Below are 20,985 nucleotides of genomic sequence, written 5' to 3' on the forward strand. Positions count from 1 at the left end.
TAGGCTCAAAAATGGCACACGAGCAAGAAATCTTCTCTCTCCGATGGCAAAATAGCGAGGACATCCGGGAGAGTAGCATTTAAGAACACGCCATCTGGGAGAATGGCAAATAGTCTAAAACCCCTTCTCTGACTGGTGGTTGCATGCATGTCACTGAGTCAGTAAAATTAGCGACCGTCAGGGGTATTCTAATTTCTGATAGTGTAATAGAATTAAACATTCTGTGAGTGTATGATTTAAAAAATAATAATTTAGGAGAGAAGAGATGTTAATTAATTGTCATGCATGTATTTATGTTTTATATTATGAAACACCTTTAAAAAGCATGTGTCCTATATTTTGGAATGGAGGAGTACTACTACATGCAAGCGAAGATCCTACAATTCAAGCAAAGCAGTCCACTAAATCGCCGCTCGCTGTAATTGCGTAACTAATGATGCCGTCAAACAATACATGTACGCACTTGATTCTACAAGAACTCAGAAGAAGGCTGCACTACTTGCAGTTTGCAGCCATCTCCCGGCTAGAGCGGGCCTGGAAGACGACGGTGGGCTCGCCGAGGTCGTCGTCCTGAAGCTCCCCATCCACGTGTCATCGTCGTCGATCGTCGCCGTCTGTGGCGTACGTCGAGCAGGTTCAGGGGTTTCCTCCGTGGCGGCGTCGATCAAGTATAACATGGGACACTTTCTCGTCAGCCCGAGCTTCTGAATGGGTCTTGGATTATTATTTAAAACCACCATGTGTGACACCTCATTTGTGCTTTTTTTTAAAAAAAAAAGAAAAAAGAAAACAGCATCGATGATATAATTAAGTACAGACTTTACAAATAAGTGCACAAATAAAGCGAAAGGGCATATAGTATAGTGGTTGCAGTTATCTGAGTAGCACCCCAACGTTCTAAGTTCAAATCATTATATGAGTGAATTGTCTCAATTTAAAATGGGAAAAAGTACGAATTACCCCCTGAACTATTGTGGTTGATTGAATTACCCCCTAAATTCGAATACCAAATATTTCTCACCCTAAACTTTTAAAACTGGACGAATTACCTCCCTACTCCAAACCATAACGGTTTTGGTCCTACGTGGCATCCATGTGGCGCTAACGTGGCAATCTAATTAGAAAAAAATTAAAAATAACATAGGCCCCACATGTCATATGGAGTAGTGCACTAGTGCTAAATTGCTAATCTCTCTCTCTCTTTCTTCCCTCTAGGGTCGCGGGTGCGACGTGATGGGGCGAAACCAGACGCTGTGGTGGGGACGACGGGGATGGCAGGAGCCGAGGAGGAGCTGTGCTCGCCGGCGGAGACCAAGGAGGAGCTGCGTGCCGGCGGATGCGGATGAGGAACAACGCGTGCCGGCGGAATCGAGGAGGACTCGTCGCGGTAGACCACTCCCACTTCTTCCAATGCCTTCCTCGGCGCCGCTCGTTGCCCGCCGCGCAATCCTGGTGATGCCACAGCCCACCACTATCCTCGCTGCCTGTGATATCAGAGAGATGAGAGAGAGAGAGAGAGATGTTGTAGCCCTCCCCGCGACGCACCACCCGCCGCCTCCAGCGTCCTCCTCGGCACCACCCACCGCCCACCGCCTCCACTATCCTCCTCGACGCGGCCTACCGGCCACTGCTCCTTCCCCGTTACGCGACAAGCTTCAGCGGCGGCGTAGTAGGATTTTGCGCGAAGGCGGCAACGAGCCCGCCTCGGTCTCGAGCTCCCTTTGCGACAGCGGGACGTGGAGCGAGGCGGCGGCGGCGGCGGGATCCTCCTTCCCTCGGTCGCCCGAGCGACCTCCGCCTCCGCCGCTAGCAACTGCCCCCGCCCTCGCCTGCTGCCATTCTTGGTGTCGTCGTGTGCTGGTGAGCTGGTGAGGAGAGGAGGGAGAAGATAGAGTGGGGGGAAAGATTGGGATAGAGATAGGGTAGAGAGACATAGAGAGGAGACGAGAACTGACAGGTGGGGTCCACCGATTTTTTATTAAACGAATTGCTGACTGGACTTCCACGTAGGACCAAAACCATCGCAGATTGAGCTAGGGGGTTATTTGTCCAGTTTGCATAGTTGGGGGTGAAGGATGTCTGATTTTGCAGTTCGGGGAGTAATTCACTCGACCGTGATAGTTCGGGGGGTAATTCGTACTTTTTCCTTTAAAATGGCTGCATACATTCAGTTACATGTGCCGGTTTTATTTAGCAAGCACAAAATGGATGACCCGAGTGCACGGTGTAGGGGAAAACATCTTCTGAGTGATCTTAACTAGGGGTGGGCGTTCGGTCTAACCAAAAATTTCGGTATCGGTCTTCGGTTTTTCGGTCATTTCGGTTTTTGAAAAGTCAGGACCGAATTTCATCCAAAAAAATCAGGACCGATAAATTTGGTCTCGGTTTTTTCGGTCTCGGTCTCAGTCTGACCGAATTTGGAGGAGCCGTGTAACATCCTCAAATTTTAACCTAAAATTTGACTGCATCATGCTGGCTTTTGATTAAATTAGTGTGTTTTAAAAATCTATTTGATTCTTAATTGGTTCAAGTATTACTTCTTTAGAACCCTACTAATTTACTCTAATTATTCCCTTTACTCCAAACCTTAGTGAATTTGAGCAAATTCTCTCAAATTTCAAACTATAGATTATTTTCTTAGCTTACCCTAATATTAGTGAGGATTTGCTACACTTCAAACCCTAGTGAAACCCTTTCAAACTTATAGTTTAAATTCATTCTTTCCTAGGGAAATATTCAAAAATTCCTAAATTTCACTGTTCATCGCACACAAGGTGCTCGATGAAATGCCCAGCTTAGCTAGAGCAGCCCAACCACCACCCAATCTTGTGCAAAGTCTAGAATTGATCCTAGGGGACCACACCCCACTCAAAAACCGTGGATTTCTTTGCTTCTTCCTCCCCTTCACACGCGCCGCGCGGGCATCCGACTTAGCCGCGCGCCGTGTCGCCACGCGTCGGCCTCGGGACCGCTTGCGCGTGCCCGACCGCCTTGGCGCGCCGTCGCCCGTCCGACGCCCTCAGACCGCCGCCGCCGCACCAATCTTGACGACGACAAAGCCGGGATGACTACCGCCGCAAGAAATCGTCGCTCGACGCCGTGCGCTCCAATCCAAGCCGCTGTCGAGTGCGATTTCGCTTCTACCCGGGATGAATCGCGCCAATTCTTTCCACACGGTTGGATTGAAGATAGACGGTGGTATCCCCTCTCACAATTCAAACCATTCACCCCCGAGTCGGCCGTTTTCACCCTCGCCGCCACCGCGCGTCGTGCCCGGATTGGCGCCAACACGTCGCCAGCCGATTTCACACGCGGTCAAGCCAATCCTTCGCTGGTAAGTATTCAAACGTGGCCTCCTGCCACTCAAAGTGATCTTGGCCGCCCTCTCGCAGCCTCTGCTGCCCCAGCCATATCCAATCTTTGAGCTCATCCATGGCGATGACGGTGTTCGAGCTCATCCGCTCCTCCTAGCCCTATAAATAGGACCCCAATCCCTTCCTTGTCCATCATCGATCATCAACAACCATAACCCCACAACCCCGAAGCTCTGCTTCACCAATCCATCTCATCAACCACCATCGCCCGTCGGTCGAACACCTTGTGCGCGATCGACTCCACACCCCTCCATCCATCCTCCGCCCTAAATACCTCTTAGAACACCTTATATCAACTATGTTCTAGTATATTAGACCCTAACCGAAGCCCTGCATCGAGTTTTACCTCGCCGCACCAAGCCGAGCACCGCCGCCCCCGCGCTGCTCTATTCTTCGCCGCCGAGAAGTTTTTCCGACCGTAATCCTTCATCTCGGCATATCTCGGTGAGTTCTTCCGTTTCAACCATCTATGTACTCCCTAGATTCCATTTTAGCAATCCCTTTGCACTACCATGCCACCCTCTGGGCTGCCGACGTGAGCACGGCCAAGGCCTATGGAGGCGCTCGTCGGCAAGTATTCTCCGCGCCTTGCCAAAGATTGACAAGCTATCAGAATCTATCTAGGTACCTCGTAGATGCTCTAGAACCCCTCCCCTAGCCATGTCTAACTCATATCACCTCGATCACTATTACGGCCTAACTGTACCACCGCCGCCCTAGTCGCTAGCCTATCCATACATCAAATTAACCCCTCCGCCGCCGCTCGCCATCGCCGGAGAACCCCAGCTCCCTCCCCTCCTTGGCTGCAACCCCTTTCCCCCTCCATCGCCGCCGTAATCGCTAACCCTAGCGCCGCCGGCCCGATTTGGGGAACGGCCGGAGGTAGAAGAAGAGAAGAGAGAGAGACTAACAGGTGGGACCCGCACATAGTAACATTTCACTTTTAGTTGATTTTCAAACTTTAGAAGCCCATATCTTTTAAAATATATATCCAATTCCAGTGAAACTTGGACCAATATTCTTCTAAAATCATTCTCTATCTTTTGAGCCCCTTTTTGCTATTTTTACATTTTATTTTATTTTCTCTATTTTTCTTATTTTTGGATTTAATTTGAATTTCTTTTGAATTTGAATTTTATATGTCTAACCCTAGGTCTTGAGGATTCTTCTGACTCAATAGATAATATCAATCAATCTCAGGACAACGAGCAAGGGAAGTTACCATATACCTTTTGATCATTTAAGCCTATATTTTACAAATTATTTATTTATAGCCTTATATCCAATATTCTATTTTCTATGCATAAATCAATCATAGAAACCCAGATAATTTAGTATTGCTTACTTTGCTTACAATCTGGTTAAAATACCTTATACTTAGATTGGGAGAGTAAGTAAGATTTGGTTGATTTCCGGGTGGCTAGTACTGTCTCGATCGATATAAGTTTTACCAGGTACTTATGTCGAACGAACGGGTACGACCGCAGTTTCTAGAATAGGGACATACCTAGTTATTATGTTAATTAGCAATATGGCACCTCTGTATAGTGGTTCTTATTTTTAAGTCCTCACACAGGAGGCAACTATAGCCGCGAAGGGCAACTTTAACCATTACCATGTACAGGTAAATGGTTTGTGATAGTCGACTATAAACTATATGGTATATTTCTAAACCCTGATCGAGATGACGTGGTGTCATATGATCAGTTCCCCTTAAATACCTCGGGAATGCCAGAACTCCTCTTGCTGCTGTTAACAACACATTTAGAGCATATGAGGATATGAGTTCATGGAACAGGTGCCACAATTGTTAATGACTTAATATTGGGCCATGACTAAAGCCGATGATTATCAGCAAGTCGTGGACTGCGGGTAAAGCGTACATCTGCTGCAGTAGAATATCTTTGAAACTATTCGAATAGCCGTACTCATGGAGTTGAGTACCGGGACTCATATGGTACCCTGGTTAGAAATCTAAAGTCTATATGTTTTATAAATTCTAACTATAACTTTCCTAGATTGTTTATTACTGCTTTTTGCAAAGAACCCTACTATATACTAATGCATAACATATTTCCATGATAACTTACTGAGTGTTGCGAATACTCATCCTTGCTCTTATAACCCCTTTTTCAGATCTGGGTCAAGAGAAGGACCCTTATGACTATTACTATGATGACCCTGATAACTTAGAGAATCCCTAAAGGTCATATCTCCCTAGTCAGAATGTATAGAAACTTCTGCTGTGTATTAATTAGTTAGGTGAGTACCTATTATTATAAAACCCTTAGTATTGTAAAACTTTAACGTATGCAATGAAGAACCAGTTATACTGTATATATCAATATTTACTGATCTAGGGATTGATACATTAATTCTAGTCAGATCCAAGTTTTTAGTTTCGGGCTCCGACAAGCCAAGGCAGGGCCAGCTGTAGGTGGCACACGCTGTCGACGCCGATACGGTGGTGGTCGGTGGGAGTACGGTCGTGGTGGAGGCGGAGGATGGATCCGGCGGCCGGCGAGGCAGCGTGGAGGCGGAGGGCGGAGACGGCGCCGGCGATGTGGAGGCGGAGGTGGCGGCGCGGCGCGATGGATCCGGCAGCCGCTGGCCCGGTGCGACCGGAGAGGCGGCGCGGAGGCGGAGGGTGGAGACGGCACCGGCGATGTGGAGGCGGAGGGCGGAGGCGGAGGCGGCGGCGGCGGCGTGGGATGGATGGGGATGCGGAGGGCTGAGGGCGGTGGCAGCGGAAGCGTGGCGCGATGGAGGCGGTGGCGGAGGCGGAGGCGGTGCGGCCGCGCGGGATGGAAACGAGGGCAGCGCGATGGGGATGCGGAGCCGGAGGGTAGCGCGATGGGATGGATGGGGATGCGGCCTGCGGGTGGCCTCTAGGGTTTAGTGATGTATTGGGCTTATTGGGCCTCCTAGACCTATTGGGACACAATTCGGTTTCTCGGTTAATTCGGTTAACTGATCCCAATAACCGAATTACCCGAACAAATTTCGGTCTTTGACAGGCTGAGACCGAATTACTAACTGAATTTCTCGGTCTCGGTCTTATTCTGCCCACCCCTAATCTTAACCACCTACTCTCTCCATCCCTAAATATAAGATTTTGATTGGATATGACATATCATAATACAACGAATTTGGATATACTCCCTCCGTTTCACAATGTAAGTCATTCTAGCATTTCCCATATTCATATTGATGTTAATGAATTTAGACATATATATCTATTTAGATTGGAAAATGCTAGAATAACTTACCTTGTGAAACGGAGAAAGTACTACCGTCCGTAAATATAAGGGATTTTGGTTGGATGTGACACATTCTAGTACATGTGTCATATCTAACATGTATTAATCTAACATGTATTAAATCTAACCAAAATTCTTTATATTTAGGGAGAGAGAGAGTAATCTTTTTATCTCTCAAACATTCTGTTTGCTCTTTCCCCAGCTCTCTCAAGGCCCAGCCGGCGGAAATTCACGTTGCTCCTGGTGCATTGGACAACTAGTTTTAGAACTGTACCGCACTAAAATTTTCTCCCTCGAAAAAAAATATATTCACGTTGTTTTTCTGTACCTTCTACACGACTCACGAAACAGATCGGCCGGAGAACAAGCCGATGCAAGTAGGGGTGGGCACAAAAATACCGAACCGAAAGACCGAACTGAAAATATCGAGACCAAAACCGAAAAAACCGATACCGAGAAATTCGGTCATCAATTCGGTCTTAGGTAGTGAAAGACCGAATTTTGTTCGGTCAATTCGGTTAGTCTCCTCGGGTAACCGAATAGACCGAATTATCAAAAATGTCTAAATGCAACCTATAATCCAGTATGTTTAATAGGATTAAACTCTAATTTTCACATCCCTACTTCTTCTTGGCATGCAACCTAATAGGAGTCTTTACTCATGAGTGCTTACGAATTTTTTTTGTGATTTTTGTGTTGAAAAATTCCATTATTTCTTTGCATATATGAAAACGTTGTTGAATTTCGGTCAGGACCGAGACCGAGACCGAATTTGTTGATCCTGACATTTTTCGCTGAAATTCGGTCTTCACTTTTCAAAGACCGAAAAGACCAAAGACCGAGATCGAAATTTTCGATTGGACCGAATTCCCACCCCTGGATGCAACGAAGCAGTGCTACTCAAAGTAAACAGTCCGATCGATCATCAATCATGCCAGAAATTTAAGAATTCAACCCAGCGTTTCAGGCCGAATATAATCCAAAATTTTCAAATCAACCATCTACTACTCCGTCATAAAAAAATACAAACTCTAGCTACGAATCTGAAAATACGTGTCTAGGTTATTAATTAGGATTAGACTTTTTTTTTGAGACGGATAGAGTACATATGCAAGCAAATACTCTCTTTGACCTTAAATATTTAACGCCGTTGATTTTTTTAAATATGTTTAACCGTTCGTCTTATTTAAAAATTTAAGTAATTATTAATTCTTTTCATATCATTTAATGCATTGTTAAATATACTTTTATTTATACATAGAGTTTTATATATTTTACAAAAGTTTTTAATAAGACGAACGGTCAAATCTATAACTAATATAAATATTCGGATTTTTCCGGTCGTCACCTCATCCATACGGTGATTTTTCGTCCCTCCCCCCCAAAAAAAAAAACCTAGCCGGAATTTCATCATCACACAAGTAGAATCCCACATTGAGCACACCTTCTCTCCAATCTCAAATCATCACAATCCAAATCCAAATCAAAAGCTAAATCCCAGTCCAAATATAAATCGAAATCATTAGAAAACATCATATTAACACGAGATGACTAGGAGAGGGAGGGGCGAGCCGGACCGGAGGCTGCAGCGCGTTGCTGCTCGCCACCTCGCCGTCGGCCACGGACCCACCCGCCAACGCCGCCGACACCGCCATCGCCGCCGGATCAGGGGCAGGAGGGAGGCGAAAGGGGAGAAGGGAGCCGCCGCCGGCCAGCGACCGCCACCACCTCCGGATCCACCGGCGGCTACCACAGCCGCTGCCGCCACCACCTCGGGATCTGCCGAGAGAGTGGTGCGGCGGCCACCGCTCAACGAGGAGAGAAGGAGCCGGCGGTGGGGAGAGGGAGCGGCGCCACCATCGCCGCGCCGCCGCAGCCGTCCGCCGCGAGGGAGTGTGCCGCCGCTGCCACCGCTGCTCGCAGGAGGGCAGGGCGCCGCTGCCGCCGTCGTCGCCGCTGCTCAGTGGGGAAGGCCGCCGGCGGTGGGGAGGGGGGCAAGAGGCGTCGCCGGTTGGGGAGGAGCGTAGAGAGGTGCGCCGGTGGGGGTGTGGTGCGGCCGCCGGCGGGGAGAGAGGCGGCCTGCGTGGAGGGGAGGAAGGGAAAGAATGAAATTAGGGTTAAGGTTTATTTGGGTTAGGGGTTTTGATAGATTTGGAGTCGATCTGAGCCGTCCATCAAAACGAACGGCTTAGATCGCTCCCGCGTCGGACCGGCCTCCATCATCGGGCTGCATCAGTGATGGGCTGCACGCACTTCATGGGCCGCACTTAGGTCGGCCGACCCAACAAAAACTTAAATTAGATTTCCAATTAAATAATTGTTAAATAATGTTTGTATTATTAAAATTAGCAATTAAGCTCTGAAAATTCCAATAAAATTTCAAAGAGCGAAACTAATCATGGAGAATTTAATAAAATTAAATTTAACCATATCATTTTATTTAATTATATACATACCTACTTAAAAATACCAAATATTTTAGTGAATTTATATTTTAATTAATTGCATATTCTTCTGCTGTACGCTTCCCGTTGCAACGCACAGGTGCTTTTGCTAAACCAAACAACACTTTTGGTCAATATACACACTCCGTAATCACCCGGTGCAACGCACGGGCACTTTTGCTAGTATATTTAAAAAGATTAACAGTATCAACTATTTAGGAACGGAGGGAGTATATATTTTACATTCATCGAGCAAAGCTACTCGATCAATCAGCCATTCAGCCATCGTGAGGTCAATCGAATAATCCCATTAAACAATCTACATGCATGTATGTACTCAAGATTCTTCATAAATTTCAGAAGGTTTCGTCCGTGCCGTCAGTCATGTCCACCTGTTCTTGCCGTTGCAGTTGCTCCTCGTCTACGTCGTCGCCGGCGAGCACGGCGGCGGCCTCGTACGAGTCCTCCTCCGGTGGCACGTGCTCTCCTCCGGAGCCCTGCGCCGCCGCTTCTTGCTCTTCCTGGCGCGTGCTGCCGTCTGCCTCGCCGAACAAGCGGTACAACACGCGCTGATGCTCCGGTGAAAGCTGGTTGCCGTCGTGGAAGTCCGCTGCCGCCATGTCATCTTGTTGGTGCTCCTCCTCGTCGTATGCGCCGCCGTACTCGCCGTCCATGTAATAGTAGCTGTCGTAGTACGTGTCATCCGCAGCAATCTGCTCTCCGGAGATCTCTTGCGCCGCCGGCGTGTCGTCGTCGTGCGTGTAGCTCTGATCATCTGCATCTGCCTCGCCGGAGAAGTGCCGGGGAAAGAGCTCCAACAAAACCGGTCGTCCTCGTCCGGCGCCACCTTCTTCCGCCGCCGCAGAGTCCGCGTCGTCCTTGCCTGCGTACTCCTCGGTCGCCATGAGTATCGACTCTGCGTGCTCCTCCCGTCCTCCGCGACATCGTCGTCGTAGCATCGCCCCGGCGCGCCGCGAGCGTCGCCGACGTCGACGTCGTCCTCTTCGGAAGCACGGAGGCGCTTCCGGCATCGCACCTCGCCGGGGTCCAAGAACATGAACAACGAGTGATCTTGCTCCAGATCACCGTCGAGTTCGCGGCCGTCGGCCTCGGGGTTCGATCCAGGGAAGGATGCCTCTGCATCGCCATCCAGACCACCGTCGAGGTCGGCGGCGGCGTTCGGTTCTGGGAAGTAGGGTGGCTGAGGCAGAGGCTCGCCGTGGAGATGGACGATGTGGTCGTCGTCTTCGGCGGGGGGATCGGCGTTGAGGTCGCGCAAGGACGGCGGAGCTGGATCCAGTGGCGAAGCTAGAGAGAAATAAGGGGGTGCACTACATCATCACATATAAATGACAATGTACAGAATTTTCAAGCAATATTATACTAGTTAATATATTTTTCAATAGTCTCATTAGCATAGCATAAGTGGCGATGGTACACCGACAAAGGAACACTGACAAAAAGAACGTACCATACCGAGATGAATAAAACCACTAATATTTGGAAATACACCACCTGTCCTCAATATCTTGCAACAAAGGATAATATAAACATATTAAGTTTCCATTGTAAACTATAGAAAAACCATGTGAAAACAAACAAATTACCTTTTCATAAATCATAAATTATATTTGGGCTCTGTCATGTTCATAAAACGATGAACCACAGCTTCGTTGGTGACTTTCTTCATTTCTTCTTTTTCTATATAGCAAATAAGGCTATGACTCAAGTAGTCATCACCGATGCGATTACGCAAAGAACTTTTCACAATCTTCATAGCTGAAAAACACCTCTCAACCGTCGCAGTGGCAACAGGCAATACTAGAACTAGCTTCAAAAGTCAATAAACTAAAGGATAGCAAAGATGTTTCCTTGTCTCTACCAACTTTTGTGAAAGCTCACCAATAGTTTGTATGTTGGAGAATCTATCATCTTCTCGCACATCAGCGGTGTAGAGACAAAGATGATGCCTAAGATCTCTTAATTCCCCAGAATTAAAATCATTAGGATAAAGTTTTGCTAGTCTCATCAAGTTCTCAACATTAAAATCATGGAATGATTCTCTTGGGCTAAAGGCAGCTGAGCAAAGAAGCAATTCAGATGATGTCTCATTGAAACGACTATCAAGCTCTTGAAGTAGCCAATCAATAACATCATTAAAACAATCCACTTCATAATGGTGTTGGTTTGTAATTCCTGTCTTTTGCCTCTGTTTCTTTGGATTGACATATGCTTCTCCCATCTCAAGCTTGATGATATCATATTTGTCACAAAAAGCATACACATCACCAAGTAAATTTTCCCACCCATCTCTTCTCAAATCATCCAAATGGCACCTAGTTGATTTGACACACTTAACAGCATTCACAATATCTTGATCTTTCCTTTGCAACGCTAATGACAGGGTGTTAGTGATAATTAATATAGTTGACATAAGATGCAAATAGAAGACAAACTCAAAAGATTGGAAATACACTAGAAGACCATTTGCTTGATCTCTATTTGTTCTATCTTTGTCATCTTTTTCCACAAATTCTAGCACTTTGACTATTGTTGGGAACATGTCAAGCAAACTTTTGAGAGTTTTGTAGTGAGAACTCCAACGAGTATCTCCTGGTCTTTGAAGGCATTGCTCTTGATTTAACCCAGTTCCAGTTTGAAGCATCCCACAACCTAATGCCTTGCATATTTGTTCATAATTTATTTCTCTAATCATGTCTCTTCTCTTAGATGATCCACCCACCACATTCAACAAAGTAGATATCATAGTAAAGAAATTACTAATGCCTTTATGTTTTTCTCACAATGGCTACAACAACTAATTGAAGTTGGTGAGCAAAACAGTGAACATAATAAGCTGAACTACTTTCCCTCATGATCAATGATTTTAATCCATTGAACTCACCTCGCATATTGCTAGCACCGTCATATCCTTGGCCTCTAACTTGCTTCAAACTGAGCTTAAAGCCTGCAAATAGAGAATCAATCGCAGCCTTGAGATAGGAAGAAGTTGTTTCCTTCACATGAACAACCTCAATAAATCTCTCTTTCACAAATCCACACTTATCAACATATCTCAACACCACTGCCATTTGTTCCTTGTAGGACACATCTCTAGACTCATCAACTAGCAAACAAAACACATCATGCCCAAGTTCTTCCATGATAGAATGTAATATTTCCTTCGCAAAACACTCAACAATGTCCTTCTGAATATCAGAAGATGTCATAAGACTATTCCCTGCTCCATATTTACCCACTGCCTTCCCTAAAGCATGATCATGCTCTAATAGCATATCATGAAACTCCAAGAAGTTCCCTTTGTTGTAGGAATCCTTGGACTCATCATAGCCTCGGAAAGGTAATCCTTGCTTCAATAACCTTCTAGCAACACTAATTGAACCATTTAAACGAGTAAAATAAGCCTTTTTAGCATCTTCACTTTGAATCTGAAAAGCAACATTAATATGTTGAGATGTTTGTAACAAAGCATCACAATTTTTCATTGCTTGATTATGTAAACTACCAACTCCACCGACATGCTCTTTCAGCCTGCTTTTTCTATGCCAACCATTCCAACCTTCTGTAACAAATGCTTTGTATCCATCCTCCTTCTTATTGCAGTCTCTAAATAAGAAAAAAAAGAACAATATGCTTTGTCTTTGGCCTCACTATATTCAAGCCAGCCACCAAACTCATCAAACCATTCCGGGATAAAGCTTCTATTTCTGTCTGATATCTTTGTAGTTGGAAAATTGAGTGTACGAGGTTGGCAAGGACCATTCTCTAGGTACTTTCTTCTTACCCTATCTCTCAGGTTAGGATGATAAGCATCAATCGGTTTCCTCAATCCAGGATCATATTTGATCTCCTCTTTCCAATTGAGATCATTTACTTCTGGACAGGAAGTCCTTGCATTGTTGCTGCTATCAGGCACTTTTCTTTTAAGGTAATTCTCCATAATAAAGTTCACCTATCATTCATAGCACTAGAAATTATAATATATAACTTTAATTTTACTCCAAATCACCAAATGACCAAACCCTAACCATTTAACCAATATAATACGAAGAATCGGGCAATCAGCCAAGTAATGAAGTAACCTGAACATATCTTTCAAATATAAAAGTTTACTTACAGCAAATCAAATTAATCTTAAAGAATTTGAGACTTGAGAGCACAGTGGAGGTAGAGGTCTTACCTTGCCTATTGTTGCGTTGCCCTATTGTGAGCAGGGGCTTGATTGCTTGAATTAATCTCCAGATGTAGTGGCATGTGGCCGGCGAGGCGGCGGCGGCGGCGACGACGACGGCAACGGCAACGGCCTCGACCACCGTCGAGGTCGGCGGCGGCTTCGGTTCTGGGAAGTAGGGTGGCTGAGGCAGAGGCTCGCCGTGGAGATGGACGATGTGGTCGTCGTCTTCGGCGGGGGGATCGGCGTTGAGGTCACGCAAGGACGGCGGAGCTGGATGCCTGGATCCATGGCGCGGCGCGAGTTGTTGATCGAGCACCTGCGCGCAGGTGGATGCAGGGGCGAGAGGTTGGAGGAGGTGGGACGACAGAAATTCAAATATATAGGTGCGCCATATGGGCTTCTTCCTCGTGTCGGAGTCGGAGTCGGAGTCCGTATTCCATGGGGTCATTGAACTATTTGGCATTTAACTATTTGCCACCCCTATCTCAATGACATGTGGGTCTACATGTATCTATGACATGTGGGTCCAATGGCAAATCGTTAATTACCACATCTAAAAGTGACAAATAGTTAAATATCTCGTATTAATATCATGGCGAGTTGTTGATCGATTGAGCATGAGAGGGTGGGTGGGGCTAACGCGCGGGTGATCGCATCGCATCTCCGTGTCCCCCGGGCCCCGGCTATGTGGGTAGATTGATTTTGAAAATAAAGTTGGGAATATATTTTTTTAAAAAAAACTACAAATAAGGGAAAATTAATTCTTTCTAAAAATATACATTATTCGTATAAATTTTACCCATATAAAAAATATATATGCAGAATCTTCTGATATAGCTCCATTCTGAATATATAACATTTGAATCCGAATCAGAATTCAAATTTAAATTGGGCATATAAATTTTTAGAGCATAAACTTTTGGTATATAAATTTAGGAGTACTCTTGACAGGCTATACCGTCGAGTATGGGGATAGTTGGTGGTAAGGTATGGACGAGATTGTGGTAAAAGAGACGACGGAAGATCGTGATTTTTATACACGTTCAAGCCCTCTAATTACAGGTTTTCTGTCTATAAATGTCTTACCAAATCCATATTTTTGGATTATATTTTTCTAAAACTAGAATGCCCCTTTCATATTTATGTGCCAACTTATTGAGAAACACAGTTCTCATGTGAAAAATTCATTCATAAAAAACTAAATAGAATCATTTGGAAAAAAATAAAAACTAAAATTTTAAAAAAATTTCAAATCATTTTTTTGAATTCATACAACATTTTCACCAAAATTCGAGAACAGGTAAAAATAATTTTAGTTTTAAAATTCTCAGTGAAACTTTTGTATGAATTTTATCAATTTTTAAAATTTGTTAAAATATTTTTTTCTTTTCAAATTTGTGGTCAAATAATATTTTCCTTTGATTTTATTATAACTAAAAATTTCACATTCAGATATACTCCACCGTTTCATATTATATAATGTTTTGACTTTTTTATAGCAAACTTCATTGAGTTTAACCATATTTATAGAAAACATAATAATATATATAATATCAAATTAATTTTTATACATTGAATATTATTTCTCTAAAAATAATGATATGTTTTTTATAAGTTTGACCAAAATTAAAGAAGTTTGACTTATAAAAAGATAAACATCTTACATTAATATAAAACGGATGGGGTGTATTCTTAAGTAGGTAGCGCATAAGAAATTCAGAATAGGAGAAGAACAATATAGTTATTTTAAAATTTTGTAGCAGTCAACAACTGATGGAAAGAAATTCAAAGGCATATAGCCACCGGACAAAACTTTATTTTTAACTAGGAAGATAGCCCGCGCATTCGCGCGGGCATGTGCATTAGTTTGTTCCGAAAATAGTTCTAAAAAATAAAAAATTAAAGTAATGTATTTTCTACTGTTAATTGATTATTTATTATATCTCTTTTTCGTGAAGAAATCTCGACAAACTTTCATTGGTTTGAAATATATTTTTTTACCATTCTGCTAGCCCTCTCTTTAATTGCTTCATATACATGCAATTTTTATGCATGTGAATCAATAAAGATAGAAAATTTCTTTTAAAAAATATTTATTGTATTTTGAATTTAGTGATTGAGGGATTCTTAATTCGACTTTGTATTCAAATCAAATTACTTTATTCTAAATTGTCTTTTTAGGGATTTTAAATTGCACTTAATCTCGTATCGTGGGGGCTTTTAACTATTTGCCATTCTTACGAGTGGTGCTTAACGATTTGCCATTAGGCCCACATGTCATAGACACATGAGGGCCCACATGTCATTGACAGGGTATGGCAAATCGTTAATTGCCATGTCACAAGAGTGGCAAATAGTTAAATTTCCCCGTATCGTGCTGTATTTGATCTCTTCTTTTAATACTTATTTTATTATTCCAAATTTTAGATATTTATAACTTATACTTTTATAGTGACTCTTGATATTTTATATTCTACATGGAATCTTGTTATATTTTTTTATAGTTTTAGTGTTTTTTTAATTTTTGTTTGTGTATTTTAATCAAATTGTTTGTTTTATATTTTTGTTCTGAATTTAATTACAAACTCCTTGTGGTGATCCGCCTGTCACCATCAGCCTCGCGGATCATTGTTGACCTCCTCATCAGTGAGCCTCTCTTGATACATTAGACAGGACGTGGCGGGGCTCGGTGGCAAAGATGAAGCTATTTTCTAGTCCTTGTCGAAGACATGGAACGTCTCCCTCTGCCCCTCCCCCCCCCCTCCTCTTAGTCCTTGCCCTTCATCTAATCATTTAGTGCGTTATTAGGTCCAGGAACTTGTAGAAGTCGATGATGCCGCTACCGTCAGTATCCACCTCGCTAATAATGTCTTGTAGCTCCGCCTTCATCGGGTTCATGCCCAGAGTTTGCATTCTGGTTCCAAGCTTCTTGGTGGTGATTGAACTTGGATTTAGACCCACACATTTGAATTCATTCATCATTTTCGAAGTGCTATTTTGCTCAAATATTTGTAGTCAGAATAGCAGCATTATCTAACTTCTATATAGTAAATATGGGCAATATGGATCTTGAATTTAATTATAAATAATACAAAAAGTCAAATAAACTGTGAAAAGTACATGTAACTTGAGAGTCATGATCATTTAGCTATTATTATTTTTCTATATATTATGTGTTAGGTAGAAAATAGGATAAGTTATATTAAAAATAGGATATGAGAATTGGATCCTAGAGATGAGTAGGACGGTGGAGGTACGTACGTACATGCATGCTCACATACGGTAGGGGTGGAGGTGGGGGTACCGGATTTATTTTTGTGAGATGTAGCAGTTATAATTATTGGATCTACCTATTTAAAGGAAAATCAATGGTTTGATTTTTTTATCATAATTTCTAGGAACTTTTAATTTATTTGAGCACTATATGGTGTCTTATGAGTGGTTTTAGAAAACCATGTGACAGTTTAAGAGGATCTGTAGGGAGTTTAATGATTTTTTAGTATATAATAGATAGTTAATATAGCATTTTTTGGTTCTTTATGTACTGAACTGCTCACTAGAAAATATGGATAAGAAAGTGAGCAGGAGAGATAATAGGAGATCATTTACGATGGCATGATATATGTTACTATTTAGTTGCGATAAAGGGGTTTATGTCAAATGATATGTTTCTTATATATGTACATACCAAAATATGGTAAACATAGTTCAAATTAAAATCGAATATATTATAAGATATTCTAATTATTTAGTTGTTGTGTTTTTTATATATAAAATTTTGCTACCATAAATGGAATGAAGAAGAGAGGGGCGGGGAGACATACGTACTTTGGATGTAGGTACATGTTAGGAGATGAGGGACCTAGGGAGAGGTGTGGACGTACGTGACATTTGTTTTTTTACATATATAGATCTAATGGTGTGTAAAGAGAAAATAAATGGTACGATGTTTTCTTTTTTTTTCTGGAATTTCTTAGATTTCTCTAATTTATCAGAGCGTCACGTGGCGGCTCAGAAGCGTTTGTAGGAGCCACATGGTGGCTTAAGAGTGTTTTTAAAAAGTTTAATGGACTTACTCGTACGATGTCTATTTGTAGGGATTTTTTTCATAAGGATAGAAAAAGAAGAAAGAAACAAAGATAAAAAAAAAAGAAGGGAAGATAGGGAGCGTACAATACGCATCCTGCACGGAGGTAGGGACGGCAGGAGTTTTTTTTTCCGTTAAAGATAATCTAATGATCCAAAATAATGAGCCCATCTATTTAAGTGAAAATCGATGGTCAGATTTCTCTATTTTATTAGAATGCCACGCGGCGACTCGGGAGTATTTTTAGGATGCCACGTGGCGGTTTGAGAGTGTTTGTAGGAAGTTTAATGGTCTTTTAGTATATAATAGATAGATACCAACGAGACAAAACTCAAAGATATGAATAAAATAGATAGAGTGAAACTCATGAACATATGACCAATATATGACAAACATTCCTAGTCTCCTAGCCAATAACTTGTCAACATCTTTTGGTACTGTTCAACAGGCATGTTTCGTTTTCGTGTATGGAGAAATCTAGCCGCGTCGTGGCACCAAAGCTATCTATCATGCATGGTTATTGTGCCATGGTTGCCAGCATGCAATTGCATAGACATAACTTGCCTTTGCTCCTCAACCTCCGGCTCAATGCTTGCTTTCCCTTTCTTCTTACCTATCCTAAGTTCGTCAGCAAATCTAATCTTCTTTCACTCTAAGCAACTGAACAGCGCTTTTACTTTTTCTGATAAATATATTTAATTTTGATAACATTTAATTTCTCTTAATCTAGAGACGGTACAGTACAGAAACACACAACACATATATACGTGTATATAAAGTACATCCACGCAAAAGAAGAAAAGCAAGAAAAAAAAACCACAAAATATATACATGTGAGCACGTACTCCATTGATCTCTTTTTTAGATCTTTTACATAAACACTTGAATAGTATACGTACTTGACATCATGCAACCAAACGTATATTTATACGAGTACACGTACACAGGACACACGGATATATACTGATTAAGACATGTAATTAATCGATTAATTAATTCTTAATTCATACCAAGCGTCCATTGCCCATTATTGCAAGCTTACCCTGCTCACGGAAGATGAACAGATGATGATGATCTAGGCCAGCTACGGCGCGCCGCCGCCCACCGTCGCCGTCTTCTTCTCCTTCTCCGGCGCGTCCGCGTCTACGGCGACGTGCCCCCGGCTGCTCGGCCCGGACGGCGGGATGCGCCATGACCGCCAGTCGAGGTCGTCGTCGCCGTCATCCCCGCCGCCGCCGCCGCCGCCGTGCTCCTTCCTCCCCGGCCGATGGCGAAGCACGCGGCGCCACGGCACCTCCGCCGCCGCCGACGCCATGGCATGCCGGCGCTGATCATCTGCTGCTCCTTCCTCTGCGCTCGCCTGCAGGAAGGCTAGGCCGGCGGCGGCCATGGCCGCCATGGCCAGAATGAGAGCTAAGAGCTTCTTCGAGCTCATCATCGCTTGCATATTGGAGTAGTATATATTAATATAGGCAATAAATATATTCACACTACTAAACTATAGCTAGTTAACTATATGAAATATGATCGATCTTAAGTTTATATTTGACCCTAGAGGTTTTCAAATGTGGCGATAGATTGCATTGATCGAGAAATGGGGGCATATATATATACACACACACACTGACACACAAAAGAAGAGAGCAATAAAAATGCAATTAGGAGAGAGAGAGAGATGTTTAATTGGTACGTGAAGGCAGAGCTAATATGTGTGTGTGCTGGTAGTTAGAAGGTAATAATTAAATTGCTGGTGAATCAAGGGAAGAAGAAATTAAAGAGAGAGGAGTGGTTACACGTGGTTCCTTGCTTTCGGTCAATAAAGCGATGAGTTTCTTGCAAGTTGGCATGTACATACATATAAAACATACGCATGCATGCATATATATGACATAGATCGATCCGGCCGGTCGATCGATCATTTCGTCTCTTTCGCATCGTATCTTGGAATTATGTTAGCTTGTTTAATTCCTTCTCTATGTGGAGGAAGCCACTTTTGATTTGATACTGTTCTCTAGCTAGCGAGAAAATAATTGGAAAAAAATTGGAAATAGAGCCGATTTGTGCACCGCGCAATTAAGAAAAAAGAAATAGCGAATGACTCTTTGTTGATCTTCATACAATTGGTATCAAAAGAACAAGTTTTTTTTAATTACACGACAGACTTACACGCACACACGCCACTACACGTGCAACACCATTTTCACACCCTCGCGAATGCGTCCCCTAGCACATGCTCTAAGCGATGGAAACCAGCGGCACATACTGATCTCACTAAAGTTCTGTTGAAAACCAACTTGCATATGCGTAATTTTTGTGAGCACCAGGATTTGAACCATAGTGGGTAGAGTTACGCACCCACGACTCTACCACCACACCACTGGTGCTTCCCCAGAAGAACAAGTAATTTATTCGTGAGAGTGGTAGCATTTATTTGGCAATGAACAAATTAAATGTGCAAAATATCCAAAAGAATAAATTTATCTTTCCTTGCCATGCACGAATCTTAGCGTGGATAGCATGGCCAGAGTGAACCTTAGACAACATCCGACGACTAAAAAATTGCACGATTTTAGCAATTGAATTTCTGTCAAGGTAACAATTCTGTGGATTTAGTTGTTGTCCCAGTGGTACAAAGGCATATGTTTGTTTTCCCCGTGTGTGTGCATGGGGAGAAATTCGAACGAGACCCTTTTTCCCCCTAAATGGAAATAGTGATAATTCGAACAAATTAACCTTGCTTCTCTGCTACTGTAACATGTACAATATTCAACGCACGTGAAGAGAAGTAAATTAGTCGGTGCTCTTTAAACTCGTTGTGAAGATTATGGATACCCCATACCCACATGACATGTATATCTGACTGGGTATAGGGGTACTATATGTAGATAGAATATCTTTAAAGGACTTGGATTAATTTCCTAACTTGTGTATCAAGGAAATATCCGAGAATCTTAGTCGGTTACGATTGTAATTTATCTTTATCCGTCTATTCCGTTAGGAATATGGGATGTATCTTGTAATACGGACTCCTCCCCCTATATAAGGAGGGGTTCGGATGCCTCTTGGGGCATAACTTTTTCTCCCAGATCATACGATCAATAATACACTCGGCGGATCAATCCCCGGACAGGAGTAGGGTATTACTTCTCATTGAGAGGCCCTGAACCTGTATAAATCTCTTGTCTTCAAACCCATCCATTTTTCCTGCTTGATAGCCATCCTTTTTTATTGCCGAAATCTTGTTTCGACACTCGTCATCTACATACACAGCCTAATGCTTTGCTGTAAAGATTGCAAAGGTACAACATTTGAAGAAATTAAAGTCCAATTAAGCTAGACATTGCCTTTTGCCTCCCTGTAAGAACGAAAACAGCTTGCTTACGTTAAAACCGGCCACTAATTCGGGCTAGTTGTCGTTTGTGCGCTTGAATTGTACCATGAGTCCATGAGCACGGCCATCACTCATCAACATTTGCTTTATCTACGAATAAAGCAAGGTTAGGAGTTGGGAATGCATGGGCCGGTCAGCAAATTAATTTGGGTTATGACATTATTTAGGCCCATTTTGCACCAGGCCCACTCTATCCTTGCCAACTTTATGTTAAGCTCCTAGGGCTTGATCATA

The 20,985-nt window shown here is 43.1% G+C and overlaps 1 pseudogene; it reads right to left on the bottom strand.

The window, feature by feature from the left end:
- Nucleotides 1–9,434: 9,434 nt before the first annotated feature.
- On the bottom strand, nt 9,435–13,721 carry LOC136355092 (uncharacterized; annotated as a pseudogene).
- Between the last annotated feature and the right edge of the window lie 7,264 nt (nt 13,722–20,985).

The sequence above is a fragment of the Oryza sativa genome, chromosome 2 (assembly GCF_034140825.1).
Source record: "Oryza sativa Japonica Group chromosome 2, ASM3414082v1".
Lineage (NCBI taxonomy): Eukaryota > Viridiplantae > Streptophyta > Magnoliopsida > Poales > Poaceae > Oryza > Oryza sativa.